General features: G+C 37.0%; 1 long non-coding RNA gene across 1 annotated transcript; it reads left to right on the top strand.

Annotated features, from left to right (window-relative positions):
• Positions 1 to 461: 461 nt before the first annotated feature.
• On the top strand, positions 462 to 2,934 carry LOC128289338 (uncharacterized). The gene is made up of 3 exons (XR_008278948.1): positions 462 to 489; positions 1,815 to 1,899; positions 2,814 to 2,934. It is a non-coding gene; the product is annotated as an uncharacterized LOC128289338 (long non-coding RNA).
• The last annotated feature ends 11,046 nt before the right edge of the window (positions 2,935 to 13,980 follow it).

Here is a 13,980-nt window from a genome sequence, read left to right as displayed (position 1 = left end):
TGACCTTAGTCAGAAAGTGGTTTCGGGACCACAAAACCGAGTTATAAAAATAAAGAACCGTTATTTTCTATGTTTATTGTGCATGAACATGCATGTGTGAAATTTTCAATCTTTAATTTATTCATTTGAATGTGAATCTTTTTAATAGGACTTATGTGAGACAAATGTGAAATGGGACAGGTAATCCTAGAAGTGGTTCAATAATGCATGTAATCAAAAGGGTGGACTTGCATGTCAATTTCCCCACTTTGATAGTAGTGGCCGGCCATGACAATGAGGATAAGCAATATGTGATGGGTAATAATAATAAAATAATGTATTAATGGCATAATTTATGAAAAAAAAAGAAAAAGGGTGTTAAACTAATTAAGTGAATAAAACAAAGAAAAGAAATAAAGCGTTCATCTTTTCACATCTTTGGCCGAAAATTCTAAGAAGAAAGGGGAAGGGGAAACAAACATTCGGCCACTCCTTCTAGTCTTGAATAAGGTATGTAATTCATGGTAGCTTTTGAAATTGTTGAATGTATTAAGCTAGTTACTAAGTCCCTTAGTTAGCCCATGTCCAAATTTTGAATCTTGTTGGTAACATGAGTAATCGGTTAAGAGAAAATGTTCAAGAAATGGTTGTTGTTCATGTTATTTGGATGAAAAAAAAATGGTAGTTAGGTGAAGTAGAGTCTAACAAATGAGCACATATGTGCATTAGTTGCTAAATGGAGAAAAATCGGCTAACAAGTTGTGTACTAAGGCCGAATATGATTTTGGATATTATTGGGCAATGTATGTGTTTTGAATTGATGGAAAGGAGAGGATGCTTTAATTGTGTTAGGAACAATTATATGTTAAATTAAGGTTTGCTAAGCTAGCTATTAAGGTGAAATGCAAATGTTAGTATTTGATTGCTAGTGTATATATGTGTATTAGCCGAGTTTTGAACTTGAATAATGGTTTGAGCACCATGTGTTGTATTGAGATTTTTTGAGTGAATTTATAGATATTTATATGATGAATTCGATTGTTGATATACATGCTTAAATAAAATGTATACAAAGAATGTGTGAAAGAGTGATTTGGTAATAATCTGCTTGGGGACAGCAGCAGTAAGGTGATTTTGGAAAATCGCCATAAATTGTAGGAGTTGAGTTAGAAGCTGAATAAATTATGTCATTAAAGCTTGAAGAGTCTAGTTTCTTAGAAAATAGACTATAAAAACAAAAGAGTTACCGATCTTGAGATATTTGAAGTATTGTGGGGCTGAGTCAAAATGACTACTGGATTCCCTATTCTGTTTTTATAAAATCAGTATAAATTGTACAAAAATGGTCCTAAGATAAAATTTATATGCTTAGACTCCTTAATGAGTCTACTTTCAATTGAAATAAACGAGAACATATTTTGAATTCTGTACAATGAGAAATTTGATTCGTAGTGAAGAGTAGTCAGTTTAGTCAAACAGTGAAACAAGGTGACCTTTAAGAAAAATCTGGTATTGTTGGACTAAACTAAAAATTTTTAAAATTTTATGGATAATAGATAAATGAGTCTTCTGTCAAGAAAAATTTGCAGCAATTGATTTGGAGTTTCGTAGCTCCAGTTATAAAAACTTTAGTCACTGTTGCTCAGGAAGTCAGCTTATAGGGAAATTGTAATTATATTGTAAACATTAATGAAAATTTACTAATGAATTATTTACTGATTTTTATAAAGTTTACTATAATCTATATGTGTGGAAGTCGAATCCATATGTATTATATTCTGAAAGTAATACTTGAATAGTCGATTAATGACTAGTTAAAATTTGTTGAACTTAAGCTCAAGAGCATAGGGGGGCAATTTCAGATAAGGGAAAAGAGAAAGTAACCGAGTAGCCACTCCGCAACTGTACCAAATATCCGAGGTAAGTCTTTGAGTAATGGAACTTAGTTTATGATTTGATTAAGTCATGACATATAAGCATAACAAATAAACGGTGATATAATGATTCTACTTGAATTATATATTGAGGTGATTAGTTTATACTTGTGACGGGTAGCCGAATGTGTATAGAGATCATGTTATAAAGCCAATCAAAATCATGCTCTTTTTATGTGGCTATTGAGCCGAAATTGGTAAGGTTTGATAAGTGTCTTGTGTTTGAGCTTTAGTAATGAAAAGGAAATATGGATGTGTCATGATTTATTGATATATGTGCATGATTATTCGAATGATATCCGGGCTAAGTCCCGAAGGGTTTTGTGCTATTGACTATATCCGGGCTAAGTCTCGAAGGCTTTTGTGCTATTGACTATATCCAGGCTAAGTCCCACAGGCTTTTGTGCTATTGACTATATCCGGGCTAAGTCCCGAAGCATTTGTGCTAGTGACTATATCCGGGCTAAGTCCCGAAGGCTTTTGTGCTATTGACTATATCCGGGCTAAGACCCGAAGACATTTGTGCGAGTTGCTATATCCGGCTAAATCCCGAAGGTACTTGGGTTTGGAATTGAGCGATCTTGCTGTAATAATTTCAATTAATACGCTCATAAAATCCAAACGATAAGGTATGTTTTGTATATGCATCGGAAAAGTTAATTCCTTTTTAGATAGTATTCGCTTTATTGATTAACAACTTCCGGCCTTTAGTTCGGTTTGATCCCCTGTGTATGAGTATACTGGTTGAAGTGTGAAGTAAGTATGATTTCAGGAATATGCGTATATGCAGCTATTCATTTAGTCATATGAACGCTATACTTTAGTCGTAAATAATTTCATTACTTGAACTTACTAAGCATTAAAATGCTTACTCTGTTACTTTGATTCTCTGTTTTATAGATTTTGTTCGTCAGCTACCGGACTCGGAAGTGTCAAAGTCGAAGTCATCCACACTATCTAAGCCACCTTTCGGTACTCTTTTAGTTCAATTTTGAAAATGGCATGTATAGGGCTGACCCTTGTTGTTAATTAAGTACCCTTTGGTAATGTGTATTCGTATAGCCATGCGAAAATGGCTCGTATATTTCGAAGTATAACATTATGGTCTTGTGATATGTTTATTAAGTGGTGTGGAAATGTTTGGTAATGACTAGCCATTGGAATGGCCAATCATGGTCCTATTGGTGCTACGTACGTCATGGCTAATCGGGATTACCCTTGATAATAATGTATGTCAATTTGCTATTTGATTCATGGAAAATTATGAAATAGGTAAAATTTGCCTTAAAATAGATGCTGACAGCAGCAGTGACGTAAGTTGGAAAAATCACTAAAAATAGTAGGAATGGAATTAAATAGTGAATAAATTATGTAATCGAATATTGATGAGTCTATTTTCATATGAAAGAAACGAAATGACCATATGAGCCGTATTTTTATGAGATGTTTAAGTTTTCGTGAAACAGGACCAGAGCGTTTTCTGGATCCCCTGTTCTGAATTTGAAAATTTACCATAAATTAACCAGAGACAATTAGAAGTCATTATTTATATGTATAGATTCCTTTTTGAGTCTAGTTTCATTAGAAACAAACGGAATAAGTATTGAAGCTCTATGCAGGGAGATATCTAAGTCGTAATGCATGAAGGTCAGAGTAGTCGAACCCTGAAACAGGGGAGACTTTAACTAATAAAATGTACTAATTGGCTTGACCAAAAATTCTAGAAAAAAATTTGTAGATGGACACATGAGTCTAGTTTCAGGAAAAATTTATGGAATTGGTTTTCGAGTTTTGTAACTCGAGCTTTGATTTTTAAAGTAACTGTGATGCAGTTAGCCAGCTTGTCTGGAAATTTTTAAATGAACTGTGTAAGTAAATGAATTAAGTCCGTTAACACCTCGTGTTCGACTCCGGAAACGGTCTCGAGTACGGGGTGTTACAATCCTGGGACATCAAAACAAGAATTAAGAATACATAATTAAGAACAAGTTAAATATTTATCATACGATTCAGAAAATAATAACAAGATTCGTCTTAGGTTTCATTCCCCATAGGTATTTAGGGGTTTTAGTTCATAACTAAATAAGAAAATATCTCAGAAGAATAAAGAATACAAAACATAAAGAAAACCCAAAACTCCTGAAGGGAAATTGAGGAGAGATCTTCAGTATTGATGATGAATCCGGCTTCTGAGATGGATCAATCAGTTTCCTTAGAGTAATTCCTTACCCCCTATTCTCCGTCTCCCTTTTCTCCTCTTCTAGGGTGTATTTATAGGCTTTGGAATTCCTATGAGCCCTCAAAAGTGGCCTTTTCCAAATTGGACTCAACTTGGGCTCGACAGGGACACGCCCGTGTAACACGCCCATGTGCGACTACTTCAGGCCATGTTCGAGCCTGCCAAATTGACACGGCCGTGTTGTTTGCCGGTGTGAATCGTGCTTCGATTCTACCAATTTGACACGACCGTATGGGCTGCCCGTGTGAGGAAGTCCAGGCCATGTTGAGTTTGTACTTTAGCCCATTTTCTCTATTTTTATCCCGTTTCTCGTTCCTTTCGCTCTCCTATGCTCTCCTAAGTATAAAACATGAAATTAAAGCATTAGGAGCATCGAATTCACCAATTCTAATGAGAAATCATCCATTAAATGCATTAAACATGGGGTAAAAATATGTATAATTACAGTTTATCATAAGCAAACCAATCAATGCACGTTTTCTGAGCTAAGTAAAAGATAATAAGGAACGGTTTAAGGTAATTGCGGTTTTATATACATTCTCATGTGACATCGCCAGATTTGGCCATAACGTCTAGGCCGGGTTTGGGGTGTTACACCTCCTCTATCGTACTATTGTTCAAATTCAATGCATTGCTAGATATAATCGTTTCTAGCATCTGAAACCCACATATGATCTCTTTTTTTAAGAATTTGCTGACTGCCGACTTCATGACATTGGCGTAAGAAGTGGTCTCTACCTCCTTAGTAAAGTAATCAATGACCACAAAGATGAATCGATACTGATTGGAAGCTTTTGGCAAGATCGGCCCAATGACATCCATGCCCCACACAGAGAAAGGCCATGGAGAAGCCATAACATGAAGAGGTGGATGAGGCATATGAATTTTATCTCCATAAATTTGGCACTTATGACATCTCTTGGCATAACTGATACAATCTCCTTCCATGGTAGACCAATAATATCCAAATCTCATGATTTTCTTGGCCATTGTAAAACCATTAGCATGTGTTCCGTAAACACCCTCATGAACTTCTTCCAAGATTTTCTTGGCCTCAACAACATCCACACATCTTATTATCACTTGATGCTTTCTTCTTTTATATAGGATCTTTCCATCTAGGAGATAATCATTGGCTAGTCTCCTTAGCATCCTCTTATCATTATTAGTTTCCTGATTAGGGTATTCACGATTCTTCACATATCACAGTATATCGTGGTACCAAATAAGATCATGCTTTTCTTCTTCCTCGATGTTGTAACAATGAGCTGGACCCTCATAAAAACTTATCTGGAAAGGTTTTACATCCTCTTGTTTGTTCATTTTGATCATGGAAGTTAAGTTAGTCAAGGCGTCAACTATCTGATTTTCATCTTACGGGAGGTAGCAGAAGGTGATGTCATCAAACTTTTTAATTAACTTCAGGACCAGCCATCTATACTCGATCAACCTGGGATCTTTTGTCTCCCATTCACCTTTGAGTTGATAAATCACTAATGTGGAATTCGCATATACCTCCAGTACTTTGATCACGTGTTCTATGGCTGCACGAATACCCACGATGCATACTTCGTATTCTGCAATATTGTTTGTGCAATCAAAATCAAATTTACTAGTAAAAGGATAATGATCTCCATTAGAGGATACCAGGACTGCCTTAATTTCGTTACCCATAGCGTTTGAGGCTCTGTCAAAATTTAGTTTCCAAGGATGTCTTTCTTGAGCATCTTCTTTCGTGGTTGCAACATATATCAAATCCTCGTTAGGGAAATCAAAATTTAAAGGCTCGTAATGTTCTAGAGCTTTACTCCCTAGAAAATCTACTATTACACTCCCTTTTACCGCTTTTCTAGCTCACATAGATTATATCAAATTCAGAGAGTAGAATTTGCCACCGGGCCATTTTTCTATTTAAAGCAGTAGACTCCATCATGTACTTTAGAGGGTCCATTCTTAAGATGAGCCAAGTTGTATGGAACAACATGTATTGTCTCAATCTTAGGGTTGTCTAAATTAAGGTGCAACACAACTTCTCAATTGGTGAGTATCTTCTCTTACATTCAGCGAATTTCTTACTGAAGCAATATATCACTCTTTCTTTTCTCCCTAACCCATCATGTTGGCTAAGCACGCATACCATGGAATTCCCAAATACTGCCAACTACAGTATTAACTGCTTATTTGGGCTAGGTGGCATCAGTACTGGGGCATTGGACAAGTAATATTTATCTTTGTCGAAAGTCTTCTGGCATTCTTCATCCCATATGCCTAGATTATGTTTCTTAAAGAGACGGAATATAGGGTCGCATTTCTCAATTAGTTGTAAAATGAACCAGGCGATGTAATTTAGTCTTCCTAGGAAACCTCGAACCTCTTTTTGAGTATGCGACGGAGGAAACTCCTGTATAGCCCTGACTTTAACCGAGTCGATCTCAATCCCCTTTTCACTGACTACGAATCCTAACAATTTTCCTGACCTAGCTCGAAGGTACATTTTGCTGGATTGAGCTTTAGCTAGAATTTTCTCAACCTCAAGAATAATTTTCTCAGGACTTGTATATGCTCTTTTTCTGTTTGAGATTTTACGATCATATCATCGACATAAACCTCAAATTTTCTGTATATCATATCATGAAACAGGGTTACCATGGCTCTTTAATATGTTGCTCCTACATTTTTCAATCTGAACAGCATCACTTTATAGCAAAATGTTCCCCACATAGTTACAAACATGGTCTTTTCCATATCTTCAATATGCATATTTATCTAGCTGTAACTAGAGAAGCCATCCATGAAGGAGAACAATGAATAACCTACCGTGTTGTCCACTAAGGTGTCAATGTGAGACAATGGGAAATTGTCCTATGGGTTGGCTTTGTTTAAATTCATTTAGTCTACACACATCCGTACTTTCTCGTCTTTCTTAGGGACAGGGACTATATTGGCTACCCACTCCAAGTATTTAACCACTTGTAGGAAACCAATATTGAATTCCCAAAGAACAAATGAATCTAAGAATAATTATCTGTGTGGTATGAGTATGAATGAAATGGAAAATATAAAAGAATATTTTCCAAAATGAGACATAAAGATACATTTTATTGAAATAAAATATTGGACATATGCCTTTTTCACAAAAATATTCTTATTGCTCCCAAGTTTAAAGTAATAGGTGTATTTTGAACATTACTCTGAATTAGTTCTAAAAATTACAGGGATATCTTCCGTAGTCCAATTCTTCAAAACACTACCGGGTATATAAGGACGAATGCTTGATAGATTTTTCCTTATTCTTTCTTCGGATATGGCATTGATGCTCAAATTTCCTAACATTCTTTCTAGGCTTTCTTTTTTTGTCATCTTTCGTTCAGGGTAAATGATTTCTCCTGACATAAACGTTTTAGATATATGGAGAAAGGTCATCGATTCCCACTCGACCTCTCCCCCACTTAGTTGCGCTCTTCTTCTTTTTTACCTCTTCTTCAGTTGTTTCTTCTTTTACCCCGCATCTGGCTTATATCCTAAGCCAAAGCGGTCTTGTTTATCCATCAACATTGGTGCCTCGACTTACCCTTAAAGGTATTTTCGGAGTCCTCTTCCAGGTAAGGCTCATTTTCCAATCGTCAACTGCAAGCCCATCTTCATAGTTTTGGATATTCTTGGCACTGGATTTTGTTTCCTTCTACAATGAAAGTTGCATTAACAAATTCCAGTGATCGAAAGGAACACTCTATTGTCTCTTCATTCACTCATATGTATATTGCGTCACTAGTTACGAATGCAATAATATCCTCCTCAGCGTTTATCGTTACCAGTCGATCCTCCACTACCAACTTCAGTTTTTGGTGTAGTGACGACAGCACTGCCCCAACCGAATGAATCCAAGGTCTACCCAACAAGTAATTATAAGAGAGCTTGATATCCATAATCAAAAAGTCTAACTCATATGTGTTTGGGCCAATTAAGAAAGATATTTCAATCCTCCTCATCACTCTCCTTTCTGTACCATCAAATACTCGCACTATATTCTGTCACGTCTTCTTGTGAGAGATATCCGCTGGCAATCTATTCAGTGTGGATAAAAACAAGACATTCTACGCCAATCTATTATCGATTAACACCTATGGCAATGTATATCATTTTTGGATCCAAGCCCCTTGAAGGTATTTCATCATCAATGAAAAATATGAATTTGTTGGCACTTAGATTGTTAACCAGGCAGTCTAGCTTGTTCATAGAGATATCATCAGTGACATAAGTTTCATTCAACACCTTTATCAACGCGCTATGATGTGTCTCTGAGCTTAAGAGCAAGGATAGTACTGATATGCAAGTTGGTTATTTGTGTAACTGTTCCACAACACTACACTTGTTATGCTTTAAGAATTTCAAGAATTCTTTAGCCTTGTTCTCAGTTACTGGCTCATTAACAAGTGACTCAAGTGTAGCTGTCTTTTCTTTCTTATGTTCAACTGCCAGGGTTTTTCCTTTAACGGGTTCAGCTCTTGCACTTACAAGGTCATAGCGCCTCCTACTACGTGCGTAGAAACCAATATCATGGCCCTCTTCTGAAGTGTCAATAGAGTTCTCCTCTCTTGGGATCATCATATTACAGTCATAATTCCATGGAACCCTTTTGCCATTCTTATAGGAAAAAGCCATGGGTTTCTGAATTATGACTTTCGGCGCAGCTTTATTCCTATTTCATTATTTCTCTATCGTGAAATAATCACCTCCAGATGGTTGACCTTGTAGACCTTATCTGTCGATCCTTCCTCAGAGGTACAAACATCTCCTTCCAAGCCCTTAATATCTTCAAAAAGTTTGATTTCTTTGTTATCCATCAGACTTTGTACTGGAGCTCTGAACTCAGCGCACTCTTAGATTTTTAATGACCTTCTTCAGCGTGGAACTCACAATAGCTTCTCACTCCTTTGGGTACCTCCTCCGAATCTTGAACAATTAATCTCACGTCTATCATTTTTTTCCAAACCCATTTTAATAGGGTTTTTACTTCTGCAACGTCAGTTTTGGTCCTCTTTCCTCCATTCTCAATTATCTCGTTTACCCATTGGTCAGAATGGTTGGGTAACAGATTTCCTACCACATTAGGTATTGATGGACCATCGAACCTTACAATCCTCATCTTGATGAACTTTTCAATCAACATTTTAAATGCAGTACAGTTTTCAATTAAGTGTCCCGTTATTCCTACGTGGTACTCGCATTGAGCATTCGCATCATACCATTTTGGGAACGGAGGTTGTATAGGTTTTAAGAAAAATAGGGATACCACATAAGCATCAAACAAGTTCTAATATAACTCTCTATATGTCATCGGAATGGGTGTGAATTGGAGTTTTTCTGTGTTTGGCCTTGAGTTAGATTCTTGCCTCGAAGGGCCTTGAAGGCTAGTTGTCACGGTTATTGGTTGACCTACGGTGACCAATTTTGAGTAGCTTTTATTATACACACTTGCGGTGTTCACTTTATTTTTTTCTTTTTCGGGGCTAATATTTTGGTGTTTTCCCCAGCATCTATTTTCTCATTCCTTACTGCATTTTCAATGATGTCTCTAGACATACTATATCTGAGAAGCTCTTGGTAGCACTTCCTAACATATGGTTAATGAATTGGGCTTTCAAAGTGTTTATGAAAAGCATTGTTTTCTCCTTCTCTAGAAGAGATGGCTGAACTTGTGTTGCCACTTCCATTTATCTTTGAGTGTATTGCTTGAAACTTTCACTTTGTTCTTTTCCATGTTTTGCAGTGTAATTATGTCGGGTGTCATGCCGGTCACATGGCTGTATTGTTTCATGAAAGCCTGTGCCAAGTCTTTCCATGAGTTGATTTTGGCACGGCTCAACTAGTTGTACCACTTGGAAACTGATCCGAGCAAGCTATCCTAGAAGTAGCAAATTAACAATTAGTCGTTATTAATGTATTCAGTCATTCTTTGGCAGAATATTGTGATATAGGCTTTAAGACAACTAGTCTCATTATATTTTTTGAATTCTAGAGTCTTTAATTTTGGTGGGAGTACTAAATCTGGGACAAAACTTAGTTCTTTAGTATCGACCCTACAAAGGTAACCAGTATTCTTCATAGCTCTGCAATTCTCCTTTAACAACTTGTACGGATCTTCTAGGTGTTTCAGCAATTCCACTCTTCCACTATCCATTTCTATCATGTCATCTAAATCTGGAACGACAGGGTTGGTTGGATTATCTCTAGGATTGGAACCTGAACCAATTAAGTAGTTCACCAGTGCTGAAGTACCGACTTAATATTGTTGGGGTCTTATGGTAACAGGTACCCTTCGTGGATATGTCTGGTTGGACTTAGACATTCACCGGGGTAAAGCTTGAGGGTATGTAGGGTCTTCATTATCATCCCCAAAGTTAATCACAGTACTTTTTCCTTTTTAATCCCCCCAGCCAGCAATCGAGTCAATTGGCTTATCATGCTCCGATGGGACTCTTGTATTTGATCCCTCATGTCTTGCTATACCTTAGCTAATTGTTCTTGCAGCTACACTTGCAACTTATCTTGCATGTCCTTCTGAATTTGTTCTAATCTTTCTAATCTTTATCCATGGCTTTGGTTTTGTTGTTGGTACTATAACGATATTTAGTTGGTAGATTCTTGTTGGTTTCCAGGGTAACTGTCATAATTTCGACTAATTACGGTCTTTTTATAGAACTTAATGCATATGATGAAATGTAATGCTGATGAATGAAATGAATTCAAAAAGAGACATTGATTTTGATTTAATTCTATTAGAATAACTTTACTAGAAAATAAATCTCTTTACATAAAATGGATATATTTACATATACGGTCTTGCCTTAATAGTCAAAGCCCTGACTTTTCTAATAAGCCAAGCTAATTCTTGGCCCCAATCTAATTCTGATTCGTATTTTAAGCTCAGCATGTCGGCTTGAACTGCTAGGGTTTGCAAGTGATCGGCTACTTCCCGTATTTGAGTCACAGCTTTGTCCATGATGTGATCTCTATTCCTAATCTAACCTTGAGAGCGTTGGAGTTGCTCATTTCATTGTTTATTGTTCGCTTCAAGAAGCTCAACTTGAAATTCACAATTTTGCAGTGCGATCTCGAGCTCTTCTATCTTTCCCTTCAACTCTTCAATCTTATTTAAGCTCTCTTTCAACCCAATTGCAGAGTTGCGACTACGATATTGAAGTAGTGACTTTTCTAATAATGCTACCCGGGCTCTCAATCTAACCTTTTCATTTCGTCTTTCTAACAAATCTCTTTCTAGAGCATCTTCTCAAACTCGAGCGTCTCGAAATTTCTTTTTCCACTGATTAGCTCTAATATTTTCTTCATTGATTTCCTGCCACTACTGTTTCGATGTTTTACCCAACCTAGCAGTCCTCATTAACAAACGCAGTTTCTTATAACATGTTTTTAAGCTGTCCAAGTCTTCCTCAGCCTTGTTCTTTCATTTTCTCAGCTTCTAACCTCTAGACGTCGACGTCTAATCCTAGCTGAATCTTTTCCCCTTCCAACTTTACTATCTTTTTCCCCAGCTCCGAACTCTTCTTTTCAAAGTCCTGCTTTACAATCTCTAGCTTAGACGGGATCATTTGTAAGTGTTCTTCTATTGGCTGATTGTTTTCTTGACTTAACACAAGGTCATTTTCATTGACTCTTTTACCCCACCACCAATCATATTCGAGGGTCGTCATGGGATTTACGGCAAATCTCTTCATTTTGTGAGTTTGGTTCCAAGCGTTCGATATTTCACGGACCTTCTTTTTCTAATTATCACATTTGTACGCAAACTTACACTACGCCAACCCTTGCATTGTCGGTATAAATTGCTTCGACCTATACCTCCTCAATACAAGTAAAGTGGCATATCTAATAGCTCCCGATATCTCGAGTAGAGGGACCCAGTCAAAGTTTGCCTTTCGGTACCAAATTTCATCAAGGATCATCTAAAGGGCTCTCCACTCAACATTTTCGTCTTAGAGACTCTGGAGAATTGCCATCGACTTTTCCTCTAAAATGTTGTCTCACCTTGGCGTAGCCATGAAATCTTTCAAAGGAAAGTAGTTCTCAAAAAAAACTCAATAAGAGACATTTTATACTTTCCCTAAGTGGCTATGCAACCATGCTAACAAGAGTTGTGCACACCTGATAAACCTTCCTTCACCCACTCTCCGGCATGCACTCAAAGATCTAAAAGTTTCAGCCCAAATTGCGGAGGCGGGCGTGGCCCTTCTGTCAAGTCGGTCAAATAGATCTAAAATTGCCTTATCGATGTGCCCTAGTGCTTTAGGGAAGATGATCAACTCATAGATACTCAAGGCGAAGACATCAACTCTTTTCTTTGTATCCAGATGTGCCAAGATCAAATCCCGCAAACTTTTCCAAGGGACGCATTTGTTATCTCCCTTTTATTTAATTCGGGCCGCGGCTAATTACTCACTCATCCTAGTTATGTTCATTAGCCTCTTTAAGAAAGTGGGGACGTTGGCTTCTCTAAAATAAGCTTTGTCGGCTCGGATCCTCGAGCAATGAAGCAGAGTTGTGTACTATTCTACGGTGGGCACAAAAACTACCTTGCTAAAAGTAAAGCAGCTATAGACGGGATTGCAATATTGGGCCAGAACTCTGAATAAGTGCTTATCCACTTTTACATCGAGTAAATAAGGTAAATCACCATAGTCACAGTAGAAAAACTACTTGGTTCTGTCATCCCATTGGTCTCATATACCTCCCAACTCTTGACGGTTATTCTGAGTCACACTGATACGGGTGAAATCCCATAGTTCTGACATATACCCCTTTGTCAAGTTGTCGCCCTTCTCTTGTTGTATTCTCTCGGACCATATTCGTACGACCCTATTGTCTTCCACTTTATCAAGAAATCCCTTTTCCATGACAAGCTCTCTATTTAGAAACTAAACATGAATCAATACCCTTTTCTATGATGAAAATGCAATGCAATCACAGCCAAAACGAAACAAGTCAGCACATTTCATACAAAGCTAGAATTCAAAGCAAGAAATAATAAATAGAACACATATTTGGGTGACTACTAGAGGTTTGATATGGTTCTACCTAGGGTACGCTCTTAGGGCTCATTATATACAGTCCGATTCTAAAGTAAGGGTACCTGAACTAGCAAATTCCTCAATCCTCACCTATTATAAGCTCATATGGGCCGAGTTCAGTTCAGGGGAATACATTTCCCTATGGCTATACAGAGATAAAGACCTCAAGAAGAGATAGGTATGGATGTATCCTGAAAGCGATCTACTATCCTATACGGAGGTGAACACCTCACGAAGGAATAGTTTTTCACTCCCATTTAAGAAGGGAAAAATTGAATGATTATGTAATGCAATATGCGGAAATGTAGACTCGAACCAATAAAACAAACATATCATTATATAAAAAAATGATGAAGATTTGATTTACCACAAAAATGATGGATGAAATACAATGAAGGGATCGTTATTTTATACCAAATTATCAACTTTTGACAAAAAGACTAAAAAGTAATCAACTCGCGGCTTGACTCTCTTATTTAGTCCCCAGTGGAGTCTCCAAACTGTCGAAACCCTTTTCTAAAAATCAACTTTTTTATTAAAAAAAGGAAAATGGAGTCGCCACCAATCTTTTTTATTTAGGTGTAACTGGATCACCTTAAAACTCATTTTAATAAAATGTTAAACTTATTAAAAAAATACTTTTCGATCTATAAAAACCAAGAAATAGGTTCGGGAGTCGGTTACGCACGTAGAAAGATTAACACCCTTGTGACGCCCAAAACTGGTACCTAGTAGATTACTT

Source organism: Gossypium arboreum, chromosome 2 (genome assembly GCF_025698485.1).
Source record: "Gossypium arboreum isolate Shixiya-1 chromosome 2, ASM2569848v2, whole genome shotgun sequence".
Classification (NCBI taxonomy): Eukaryota; Viridiplantae; Streptophyta; class Magnoliopsida; order Malvales; family Malvaceae; genus Gossypium; species Gossypium arboreum.
This window is presented reverse-complemented; position numbering and strand designations above follow the sequence as displayed.